Below are 11,263 nucleotides of genomic sequence, written 5' to 3'. Positions count from 1 at the left end.
GTACCTGCCCCATTTAATAATTCCATAAATTAATATCAATCCAAGAGTCATGGAGCATGAGGTCACTGACAGGTGCATTAAATACACTAGAAGGTGAGGCATGGTACAGTGGAAGAAGCATTGAATTTGGAAACAATAGAGAAGTGGTTTCAAGTCCTAGCAATTACCTTTATACTCATTAGTTATGTTCCAATGGGCAAGTCAATTAATGTCTCTGAGCCTCAGTTTCATTATCTTAAAGTGGTAGTGATCATAGTACACTTTTTCAGCACACATTTTGCCACACAGAAATTGCTTGCTAAATTATATGCTTTTTTGATGCTGAATTTTAAAATGCAAATAGAATTTCTCACCCACCATTACTGAATGATATGAATTTTGCTACAAATTACCCAATATGATAGAGTAATAAAGTATAGCTTTTTAAGGGGTGGTAGTGGTGGTGAGAAGATTAATGTGGTGTAATGAGAACTCACTAACTGGTTTGTTTTTATATGCTGAGTAAATGCCCATTTTATGTACTGACTGGGTGGCTGGGAAGGCTGAAAATGTGTATATCTGCCTGCTTTCCTAATTGATGAGTTCCCAGCCCAAATTATCATTTTTGGAGAGACCTCAGCCATACTCACTTCACTCCTTGCTCAACTGACCTGGGTTGCTCCACATCCTTATCAATTAACTAACCCTAACTCTAATACCTTTAACATCCCCTGCCCCTGCCCCTGAGATTTCGAGTTCCTTTTAATGCTTTGTCTTCCTCTATCAGAATGTAAGTCCTTAAGAGTAAGTACCAAATTGTTTTATTATGTTTGTATCACCAGCATTTAGTACAGTGCCTGGCATATAGTAAACAATAAATTCTCTACTGACAGCCTTTCTATGTATCTATGTATGTATGTATGTATGTATGTATGTATGTATCTATCTATCTGTCTGTCTGTCTATTTATCTATCTATTCATCTATCCATCACTCTACCTATCCATCTCTCCCTCCCTCTCCCATGTCTCCATCTCTTCATCCATCCATCTCTCCATCTTCCCATTTCTCTATCTATCTCTTTATCTCTTTATCTCTCTCTCTCTCTCTCTCTCTCTCTCTCTCTCTCTCCCCCTCTCTCTCTCTCTCTGTCTGTCTGTCTTAGGTGTTCAGTCAACAGTGATACAATATGCAGCAGATCATTATGTCAGTTGTATTCCATGTGTCATGTGGTAGACATCATTATTGTTTCTACTCTTGATTTTTCCTTTGCTTTGGATTCAGTAACTGTTGTTCATTACTTAAAACCTCAGTATGCTGCATAAGGGTGTCAGTTTTTGTTATGCGTGTGATGAGCTTTTACATCTTAGAGACAAAACTTTACTTCTATAGTTAAGAAAACATTTGAATTTGATTTTGCTTGTAAAATAGTAGAAAAGGATAAAGTCTGAGCATTTCATTTGTGCTGCACCTCTTATTTTTCACTATTAACTGGCAGGATACATAGATTTTGTCATACACCCTTGGTGGCTCCTAGGATTTGGAGAGAACAAAAAAGACCATTCTGTTGACTTCTCTTTTTGCTAAACACATTTATCAGGTAATACTTCCAAGTTTAAATATCCTCTACAATATCCAATTTGTCATATCCCAAAGTCCTATTTTATAGAAATGTAGAAGATAATTATTTAAATTGTCATAATAAGGCTTGCATGACAAAGTAAGAGACCAGAAGCATGGCGATTCGCCTTTGAAGTAGCTTTTCTATCCTAATCCTAAGAAATCCTAATTTAATAACTCAAGTAGGCTTAATAACATGTTTTCATGAACTTTATAATTTATCCCAAAATCAGTCTGATCTTTTAAAAATTCATTATTTTCAAGAAACAAAATAACCAATTTTTTCTCTCCCTTTTCTCTCCCACTGGAAATAAAAAGAAAACACTCAATATTTTAACAAGTAATCAAGCAAAAATACTTCCATTGGTCATATCTGAAAAATATGTCTTAAATTTCACCCTGAGTCCATTTGAGTATCATGTTTTATTATTAGTCTCTGTTATCCTAGTTGGTCATTATATTGTCAAAGTTTTCAACTTTTTCAAAATTATTTGTTTTTATAATGCTATTCTTATAAATTGTTTGGCTGGTTCTGCTCACTTTACTCTATATCAGTTCATTTAATTCTTCTTAGATTTCTTTGGAACTGACCTTATAATTTCTTATATCATATTTTTTTCCAGCTATTCCCCACTTGATTAACACTCTCTTAACTTCCAGTTCTTTGCCACAACAAAACAACTGTTAATAATATGTTTGTATATATGAGGCCCTTTTCTTGAATATTTTTGGGTATAGGCCTGGTATTAGTGTCACTGCCTTGAAGAACATACAGAGTTTAGTGATTTGGAAGATACAGTTCTAAATTGCTTTCAAGAAAGGCTATTCCAATTAAAAGTTCCACTAACAGTTTATTAATGTTTGACTAAACTTTTGTTTCCAGATTAAAAGGATGAATTCTCCTGCTAGGGGACACTGAAATGCCTTTAAATCCTGAGACGTCCTGATAAACTCCAAGTATGGGAATTATTCTTTATGTAACTGTGGGGATATAAATGATTGCTCTTTTAACAGGATTGCAATTTGAGTTTAACAAATTCTACTGCTTTATTTGTAAATGGGATAGTACCAACAAACAAATATGCTAAACTGGGACTAATGAAAAATTTTGTCAAGCTAATGGATCAAACTGATGCTGAACTTGGAATCAAGAAGATAAGATTTCAAATCTAGCCTCAGACACTTTTTAGCTATGTGTACCTGGATAAGTCACATAACGTCTCTTTGCCTTGGTTTCTCTATCTGTAAAAAGGGGATAACAATAGCATCTACATCCCAGGGTTGTTGTGAGGATAAAATGTGATAATATTTGTAAAGTACTTTGTAAACCTTATAGTGCTATGTGCATGCTAACATTATGATCTGAAAAAATTTGTAGGATCAATGAGGCTAAAGTCAAAACAGGGTATTTGTGGTCTCCAAATAAGAGAAATTCTGAAAAACAAATATTCTGAAGAACAGTGGATGAAATGGAAGGAACTTGGAAATAATTTTTAAAAGTTACCAAAAATGGGAAAGGACCTTCTTGTTTAGAAATATTCATAGCTCCTCTTTTTGTGGTGGCAAAGAATTAGAAACTAAAGGTTTGTCCCTCAATTGGGGAATGGCTGAACAAATTGTGGTGCATGATGGTGATGGACTACTACTGTGCTATAAGGAATGATGATCTGGAGGATTTCAGAAGGTGCTGGAAAGACATACATGAACTGGTGTAGAATGAAATAAGCAGAAGCAGGAGAACATTGTAGGTAGTAATTGAAACATTGTGGAATGATCACGTATGAGAGACTTAGTGACTACCAGCAATATAGTGATCCAGAACAATTCTGAGAGATTTAGAAAAAAGAATGCTATCCATCTGAGAGGAAGAACTGTAGGAGTCAGAATGCAGATGAAAGCATATGATTTTTCACTTGTTTATTTGGGTATATGATTTGGAGTTTTTGTTTTTATAAGATTATTCACTTACAAATATGAATATTATGGAAATATATTTTGAGTGATAATACATCTATAACCAAGACTGAATTGCTTACCAACTCCAGGAGTGGGGAAAAAGAAGGGGGAAGGAAGCTATTTGGATCACATAATTTTGGAAAACTTATGTGAATATTTGTTAATACATGTAATTGGTGAAAAATAAATATATGAAGTAACCTAAAAAAATTACCAAAACCTTTTTGGGAAACTATAGGATAGAAAATAACCAAGAAATTGTTCTCAAAGCCTTAAAAGTTATGGGATATACACACATTACTTGAAATACATTTCTTGGATTCATATTTGGATTTCTTCCCAGAAACCCTAGATGCTATTAGTGATGAGAACAGGGTATGTTTGCATCAAGAAATCTCTATAATGCAAAAATGACACTGGGGGAAAAAGGTAGCTGACTGACAGGATTCTGAGGAGGGCTATTTTATAACAAATGCAGTAGGAAATCATCAGTAGCTACATTTTAGGCGAGTTGAACAAACATTTTATTTGAAATTATTTTAGAATAAATTTAGGATTTTCATGAAAATGGCAGGTGATTGTTAAAATCCAAAAATCTTTGAAATCAGCACAAAAAAGTATTATGCTTCACCTATTTTTTCAAACCTTTGCCACTTGTCTTAGAATCAATACTATGTATTGGTTCCAAGGCAGAAGAACAGTAAGGGCTAGGCAATGGGGGTTAAGTGACTTGCCCAGTCACACAGCTAAGAAGTGTCTGAGGCTAGATTTGAATCCAGGACCTCCCCTCTCTAGCCTTGATTCTCAATCCACTGAGCCACCTAGTTGCCCCCTTCACCTATTTTTCATATGGACATGACAATTTTTGGTACTGTTGTTGGATAATATATTATTTCACAGAGTTATTGTGAAAAGAGCATTTTGTATAAATGTGAGCAGCTATTTATTATAAAATCATTTGTGAGAGCAAAAAGGAAAGACAAGATTCTGGAGAAAATTTCAACTGTTTTACAGTTTTGCAAGGGGCAGTCTTGATTCTTCTGTCTCTATGCTGGACATTTGGATGCTTATTAACATCTGCCCACAGGTTGGGCTAGACAAAGGAGGGACAAGTCTGTCAACAAATATTATTAAGAGCCTTTTGTGTGCTAGACATACAAAGCAAGTGGATGAAAAAGTAGTGTCCTCACATAACTTATTGTCTCATGGAGAGAAAGACAAACATATGAGAGGAGTGCTAAACTGGGTGGTATTAACATTCTTGGGTTTGGGAAATCCTGGGCAATCTAGAATTCCTTATTGGTGCAAATTTAGTTCTCTGGAAGCCTAGTAGAAGAGGAAGATGAAACTAATACTGAATTTGAAGTTTGAGGAAAAGTTTGGATTTTTAATTTCTCTTTTCCCATCCCTTTTGTCTCTCTGTCTCTGACTCTGTCTCAGTCTCTATTTCTTTGTCTGTCTCTGTCTCTGTTTGTCTGTCTCTCTCTCATTTAAGAATAAACATAACCTTGCTGGAAAAGAATTTGTGATTTCATGAATATAGAAAATTTCTGAAAGGAAGCATTTTTCTTGAGAGCAGATAATGTCTGTGGTTTACTTTAGAAGTCTTAGAGAGAAGACTGAGGTATATAGAGATTAAATGTCTTGCCTGGGATGGCAACCCAGTTCTTCCTGGCTCCAGTCCCAGGCATCTATAAACAAGCTAAGCCATGCTACCTTTGTAATCTGACACTGTTCCCCCAAATGCCAAAGAATGAGAGGCATGTCTGTGGAAGGAATGCCTTGACGGTCAAACATAACATAGTTCCAGTAATTAATTTTGCCCTTAGAAGAGATTGAGTATTTGAGGGACATACTCCCCTTTTTTCTGTTCTCTTCTCTCTTCTACCCCTTTACCCTTCCTTCACTTGCCATTCAGAGCTCTTTTCTCTTTAACATTCATGAATGAATAAAAACACATTTGTTAAAAATTTTACTCCATGAAAGGCATTTTGCCAGTTACCGGAATACAAATTTTAATAAAGAAAGAAAGAGACAGTCTTTGCCCTTAACAATGGTTTGTTCTGATTAATTAGAAAGGGAGTGAGGAAGAACAAAAGGATGCCTGGACAGAAGGATGGTGAGAGGGCTTGGTAGGAGAGCTGGATGGGAGATGACACTGAAGCATAACCTTATCTGATTGGCAAGATCTCTCTTAACACTGCCACATTCACAATTTCTTATTATAGCCATGAATGAGAGAGAGGGGGTCTTGGGCTGGTGCAGGAAGAGATGGAAGAGGGAGAAGAGCTGTGTTTTTGGACATATGGCCATGCTTTTAATAAACAAAAGGAAATGATGTAGTACAGGGTCTGAATGAGACCAACACACTACAATCTCTTTCTATTCTGATAGGATTTGATGAATCCTTTAAATAAAATTTTCATTAGTCTCTCAGATAACCAGAAGACATATGGTGCTAATGTTTTCCTAGTCTTTTATGAAAAGGAGCAGCTGGTAAGCTGAAAGGAACATTTTTAAAAGGAAAAAGTGATCCTCTGGGGAGTGAATTTATGTATTAATCTCTCCAAAATTTTCCAGGTTCCTCTAGACTAGGAGAGAGGAAGGAATGACCATGGAATTAATGAAGCTGACCTACCTTAAAGTAACTCAGGAAGCTGTTGTCTAGAGGAGGATTGAGGCTTTTTCTTTTACTGGGGAATATATCTTGGTCATCTGTGGCAGGAGTTCATTAGGTAGTTATTGGACATGGCAGGTCTATGGACCATTAGTAGAAGGGGAGGGAAGAAGAGAATCAAGCCCCATGTTCCCTGGATAGGAGCTCCCCTTATCTGTTCCAGTCTGGGGACAGGGAAAAAGTAATGCATGAGGACAGCTACTTTATGAATATGGCTTGGGGTTGGGCCACCTTGTATTTAAGATTTTTCTAAGGTTCAAGATAAACTTCTGTCCTCTCACTCTTACTAATATCGCTCCCTTAATGTTTACAAATTATCCCAGTGGTGAGTGATCTGGAATCTAACAGAATGTGAATGACTTGAGGCTAGGTTTTGCTTCATTTTTGTCTTTGTATCCCTAATGCCTCACACAGCACCCTGGCACTTGGCACCTTTTAATAAACGTTTGTTGAATTGAATTGAATCTAGCCTCAACCCCCGACTAATAATGATTTTTAGTTTCACTGAATGATAATCTTCTAGCAAGCTTCTATTAGGCTGTATTCTTCCCTTATGTTTCCTTTATTACCAAATTTAAAATAAATGAGATTATTTGACCTTTTATTTGGGAAAGTGTGTGGAAGACTCTAAAGTATCCTGGAATTTCTAGGCAAGGTCTTGGACATGATAGCTCCTCCCAAATATTTTCAACTTACTTCCTAGCTAATTTTCCTGAAAATCATTTTTAGTTGCAGGTCTTAGTGAATAGAAGGAAGTTTGGAAGAAGACAAGGATAAGCAGAGCAATGGGGAAAATACAATGCTAAATTTGAAACAAACAAAAAAAACCCAATCACCACTAACTAAAAATCCAACCTATAAATAGTACAGATTCCCAGTTTCATATCCAGTCTTCTTTTTCTGTTCTCCTTTGTATGGGGAAATGTTCATATTAATTGATAAGTTCATAAAAATAACAATTCAAATTTATAATAAAAAAGAAAATAAAAAAAGAGTGAGTCATCCCAATTTTTCAGCCATGTCTATACACATGGAAAGAATAAATACTATGAGGATTATGGGAGATTCTGTAAAAGATAAACCTACCCCCAATGAACAATGCCTGGGGGGTTATAGCTTATGTTTTATACATTATTTGAAATGATTCCTTTAAGATGTTACTCCAATATCTCTTTAAAATATGTAGGTCACCCTGGGTTCTTGAGGACTATGATGGTGGAACACAGGCTCCAGCAATTCCTACCAGACCAGAAAGGTCTCATGTCTTGTACCTGTGTTGGACTTTCTATCTATTTTTCAAGGTCAGAGTGGTTAATAATTTAGAGAGGGCTATCACCAGATTGGCCATGAGATAATGCATTTTTCAGCTGAATCAACTATCAAAGGGCATCTGGTAAGTTATAGAAGATGGAGAAGTAAAGGAACTTCTCAGTATTCTAGATGAATAAAGGAACTTCCCGTATCAATAAAATCATGGTCCTTGAAATTGTGTAGTATTTGATTTCAGAGGGACAAAGGTAGCTTACTGTCTCTGGTCACCTGGCTTAACAGTTTGGCATGATGAGAATTTTTTAGGTCTATTCTCCAAGAGAAACAAATTCTCACATTATTTATGCCTCTAAATCCATGTCATTCTTTCATTCCCCTCCTTCTTACCCCTCCATGCTCCCTATGAATGTAGGTAATATGATATAGGTTGTAAATATATTACAAAAATACATATTTATCTTTTCCTCATGTTGTAAAACAAGACACATATTACACTAGAGAAAAACTGTTGGAAGAAATAAAGTGAGGAATGGTATGTTTCAATTTGCATTCAGACTCTGTTTCCTCTATAATGGTAGATCATGCGTTCCTTGGAATTGTTCTGGATCCTTGCCTTTTTGATATAATTGTCATTCACACCTTATCATCATACATTATTATTGTTACTGTGTTCAATGTTTTCTTAGTTCTGCTCACTTCACTTTGCATTATTTCATATAAGTCTTTCCAGATTTTTTTTGTTATCTTCTTGTTTATCATTTCTTATGGCAAAATAATATTCCGTTACAGTCATGTACCACATCTTACCTAATCATTCTCCTGTTGATGAATATCCCTTTAACTTCTAGTTCTTTGCCACCACGAAAAGAGCTACTATAAAAATTTTAGAACATGTAGTTTCTTTTTCTTTTCCCTTATTCACCTTAAGAAATAAACCCAATAGCCTAATAGTAGTATTAACTAGGTCTCAAAAGTTATCATTCCAGATTGCTTTCCCAAATGATTGGATCAGTTCATAGTTCTACCAATAATATATTAGTGTTCCTATTTTTCCATATCCCTTTCAATATTTGTCATTTTCCCCTCTTTTCATTTTAGCCAATCTGATAGATTATTTTAATTAAATTTTATTTAAAGTATTATATATTTATGTTTTCTCCCCCTTTCCTCTGCCTCCACAAAAAGGAAAGAAAACACCACCCTTTGAAAAAATAGGCATAGTCAAGCAAAACAAATTCCAATATTGGTCATGTCTAAAAATGTTATGTTTTATTCTGTACGTTATTTTTAGGCAACATTTGCCAAAGCTGAGAGATATAAGTGCTTTGGCAAACATTTTTCTCCAGAGCTACTTTTTCAAATTGGTGATGAGTATTGCCGAGGAAAACAGTAGAGCAGTCATTCTTCTGAAAGGAGTGAAGGTGCAGCATCTACTAATGTGTGCTCTATTAAGTAGCTGAACTAAATAAAACTGTCAGGTGATTTTTTTCAGGGTGCCAAAAATGCGTTTGCCAGCCATTTCTCTTTATTGAAAGACTCAAAGAGCCTTTCTTCACTTTCTCAGCACCTGACCTGGGATTAAACTTTGAAAGGTGATACGAGATCTGATAACTAAAGCAATATATTTTGTGACCCAGAAAGAACATTTCTCATCACTTTCCATGTGCACCAAGAATGTGAGATTAATTCTTTTATTTTTGTCATCATTCAGTTTTAATGGACAATCAGAATTCAGAAAACTTCAGATATAGCTGTCACTACCTAAGCAGCTAATGCTTTGACAGAAAAGTTGTGTTTTGCTTAAAGCATTACAGCAAATTAAGGGGAGAGTCAAAAGTAGAATTCAGATTCCTTATTTGCTCTTTCCACTATTCAGCACTGTCATGGGCTACCCAAGATGTTTCTTTGAAGGCAGAAAGACTGCAACTATAAAGTAGACTGCATCTCTAATACAACATCTGGTCCAACCCTCCCACTGCTTTGCCCCCAGTTTTACAGCTGGAGCTCACAGAGATCAGTTAACTTGTCCTTGATCATAATTGTTATATGTGGAAGAATTGGGATTTGAAACCAGGTCCTCTGACTCTAAATACACCTCTGTTGTACCACGTGTTCTTGGCTAAAGATCACTGATGCCGGGGATTTACTGTTCCCTGTTTTTTCACCTATATGGTATCTAAGAGACATGACAATTCCTCATAGGTCTCAGATGCAGTCACTTTTCCAGCACTCTTCATAATCTTGGGATCTAGCTGACTATGCTCTATTCTTCAGTGAATCTCACTTATATTGGGCTGTTTTACTTTTCAATGGTATGACATCTATGCTTGTGCATAATCATTCATTTAGAGAGAACTTGCTACTAAATGTTGGAGGAAGAGTAAGAAAGATTGATCAGTGCTCTAGCCTTTGAAATTATCCCTTCAAACCTTGGACTTCTGAAAAATGTAGCCAACAACCAGTGGCTCTTCTGATTCTATTTTTTACTTCAGCTATTCATGAATACAGCCATTTCTTGAACTTTGTCAGTCAGAACCACTTCACCTAAATTCCCTGTCCATTATCCACTTATCATTGGTCCTTTCTTCTACCTGGACCCCAGTTAGTCTCCTGCTCTTCCCTTCCTGATCTATTCACTTCCTATTTCCTACTGAGACCTCTTTCTTTTACTCTTCAGGATGACCTAGGAAGGGAACATTCTTGTGTGTCCAAATAACAGTATTCATCACTTTTGATGAAATTAACTGACATTTATATAATACTTTCTCATTTGAAAAAATTTACATAAACATTTTGTGTACATTATCTCATTTGAACCACATTGTAAATCTATGAAGCAGGTGCCATAGATATTATTATTCATATTTTAAAGATGAGATTCAGAGGGGACAAATAGTTTGACTCAAGTTTGTTGTTATTGTTCAGTTGTTTCAGTTGTGTCTGACTTTTCATGATCCCATGTGGGGTTTTCTTGGCAAAGATACTGGAGTGGTTTGTCATTTCCTTCTCTAGTTCATTTTGCAGAGGAGAAAACTGAGACAAACAGGATTAAGTTCTATAGAGTTCTTAAGAGTCAAAGGTGGGAGTCGAATCAAAAATAATAACTTTCAGTGGATCATGCTTGACTTTGCAACTTTTAAAACATAAGTAGCAGAGGGAGATCTTCCTAGGAATATCACTGAAAACTTGTGCTGTTAGAGGTCCATTGATTGGTCAGCAATTAAAAAACCTCCAGAACTAAAATTAGGTCGAATACCTTCTTGAATAAGAAATCTTTTTATCATATTCCCAACAAGTGATACATCCTTCATCTGATCCCATTCAGCCAATGGACCTATCTGGGCATCTTGCTATCTACTCTCCCCCTTCTTCCACATCTGACCTGGAGACTCCATGTTCCCTCTCCTGGGAGGAATTCAACTATTCATCTCTTGAATTCTAAATTGGGGTTAAGCTGTCCTTGTTGGTGAGTGAGAACTCCCCTCACCCACTACATGCAACTGGTCATGCAGGAAGAACTGGTCATCTTGCCATTTGTCCTGATTTTCTCCTTCTTTTTCTCTTCTCTTTCCTTATGACTGTTCACAATCCCTGTGATTCCCCAGACAAAAACTCTCTTCCTTAATCCCCACCTCCCCACTAAAATGTGTTCTCTCCTCTTGGTACAATGTAAGCCCTTCAAGTCTACTTTGCTGTTTCTATCCTTGGTGCCTCGTACTGTGCCTGGCACACATTAGGCACTTAGTAAATGTTTTCCATTCAT

The sequence above is a fragment of the Gracilinanus agilis genome, chromosome 3 (genome assembly GCF_016433145.1).
Source record: "Gracilinanus agilis isolate LMUSP501 chromosome 3, AgileGrace, whole genome shotgun sequence".
Taxonomy (NCBI): domain Eukaryota; kingdom Metazoa; phylum Chordata; class Mammalia; order Didelphimorphia; family Didelphidae; genus Gracilinanus; species Gracilinanus agilis.
The sequence above is the reverse complement of the archived record's forward strand: the minus strand, read 5'-3'. Positions refer to the sequence as shown.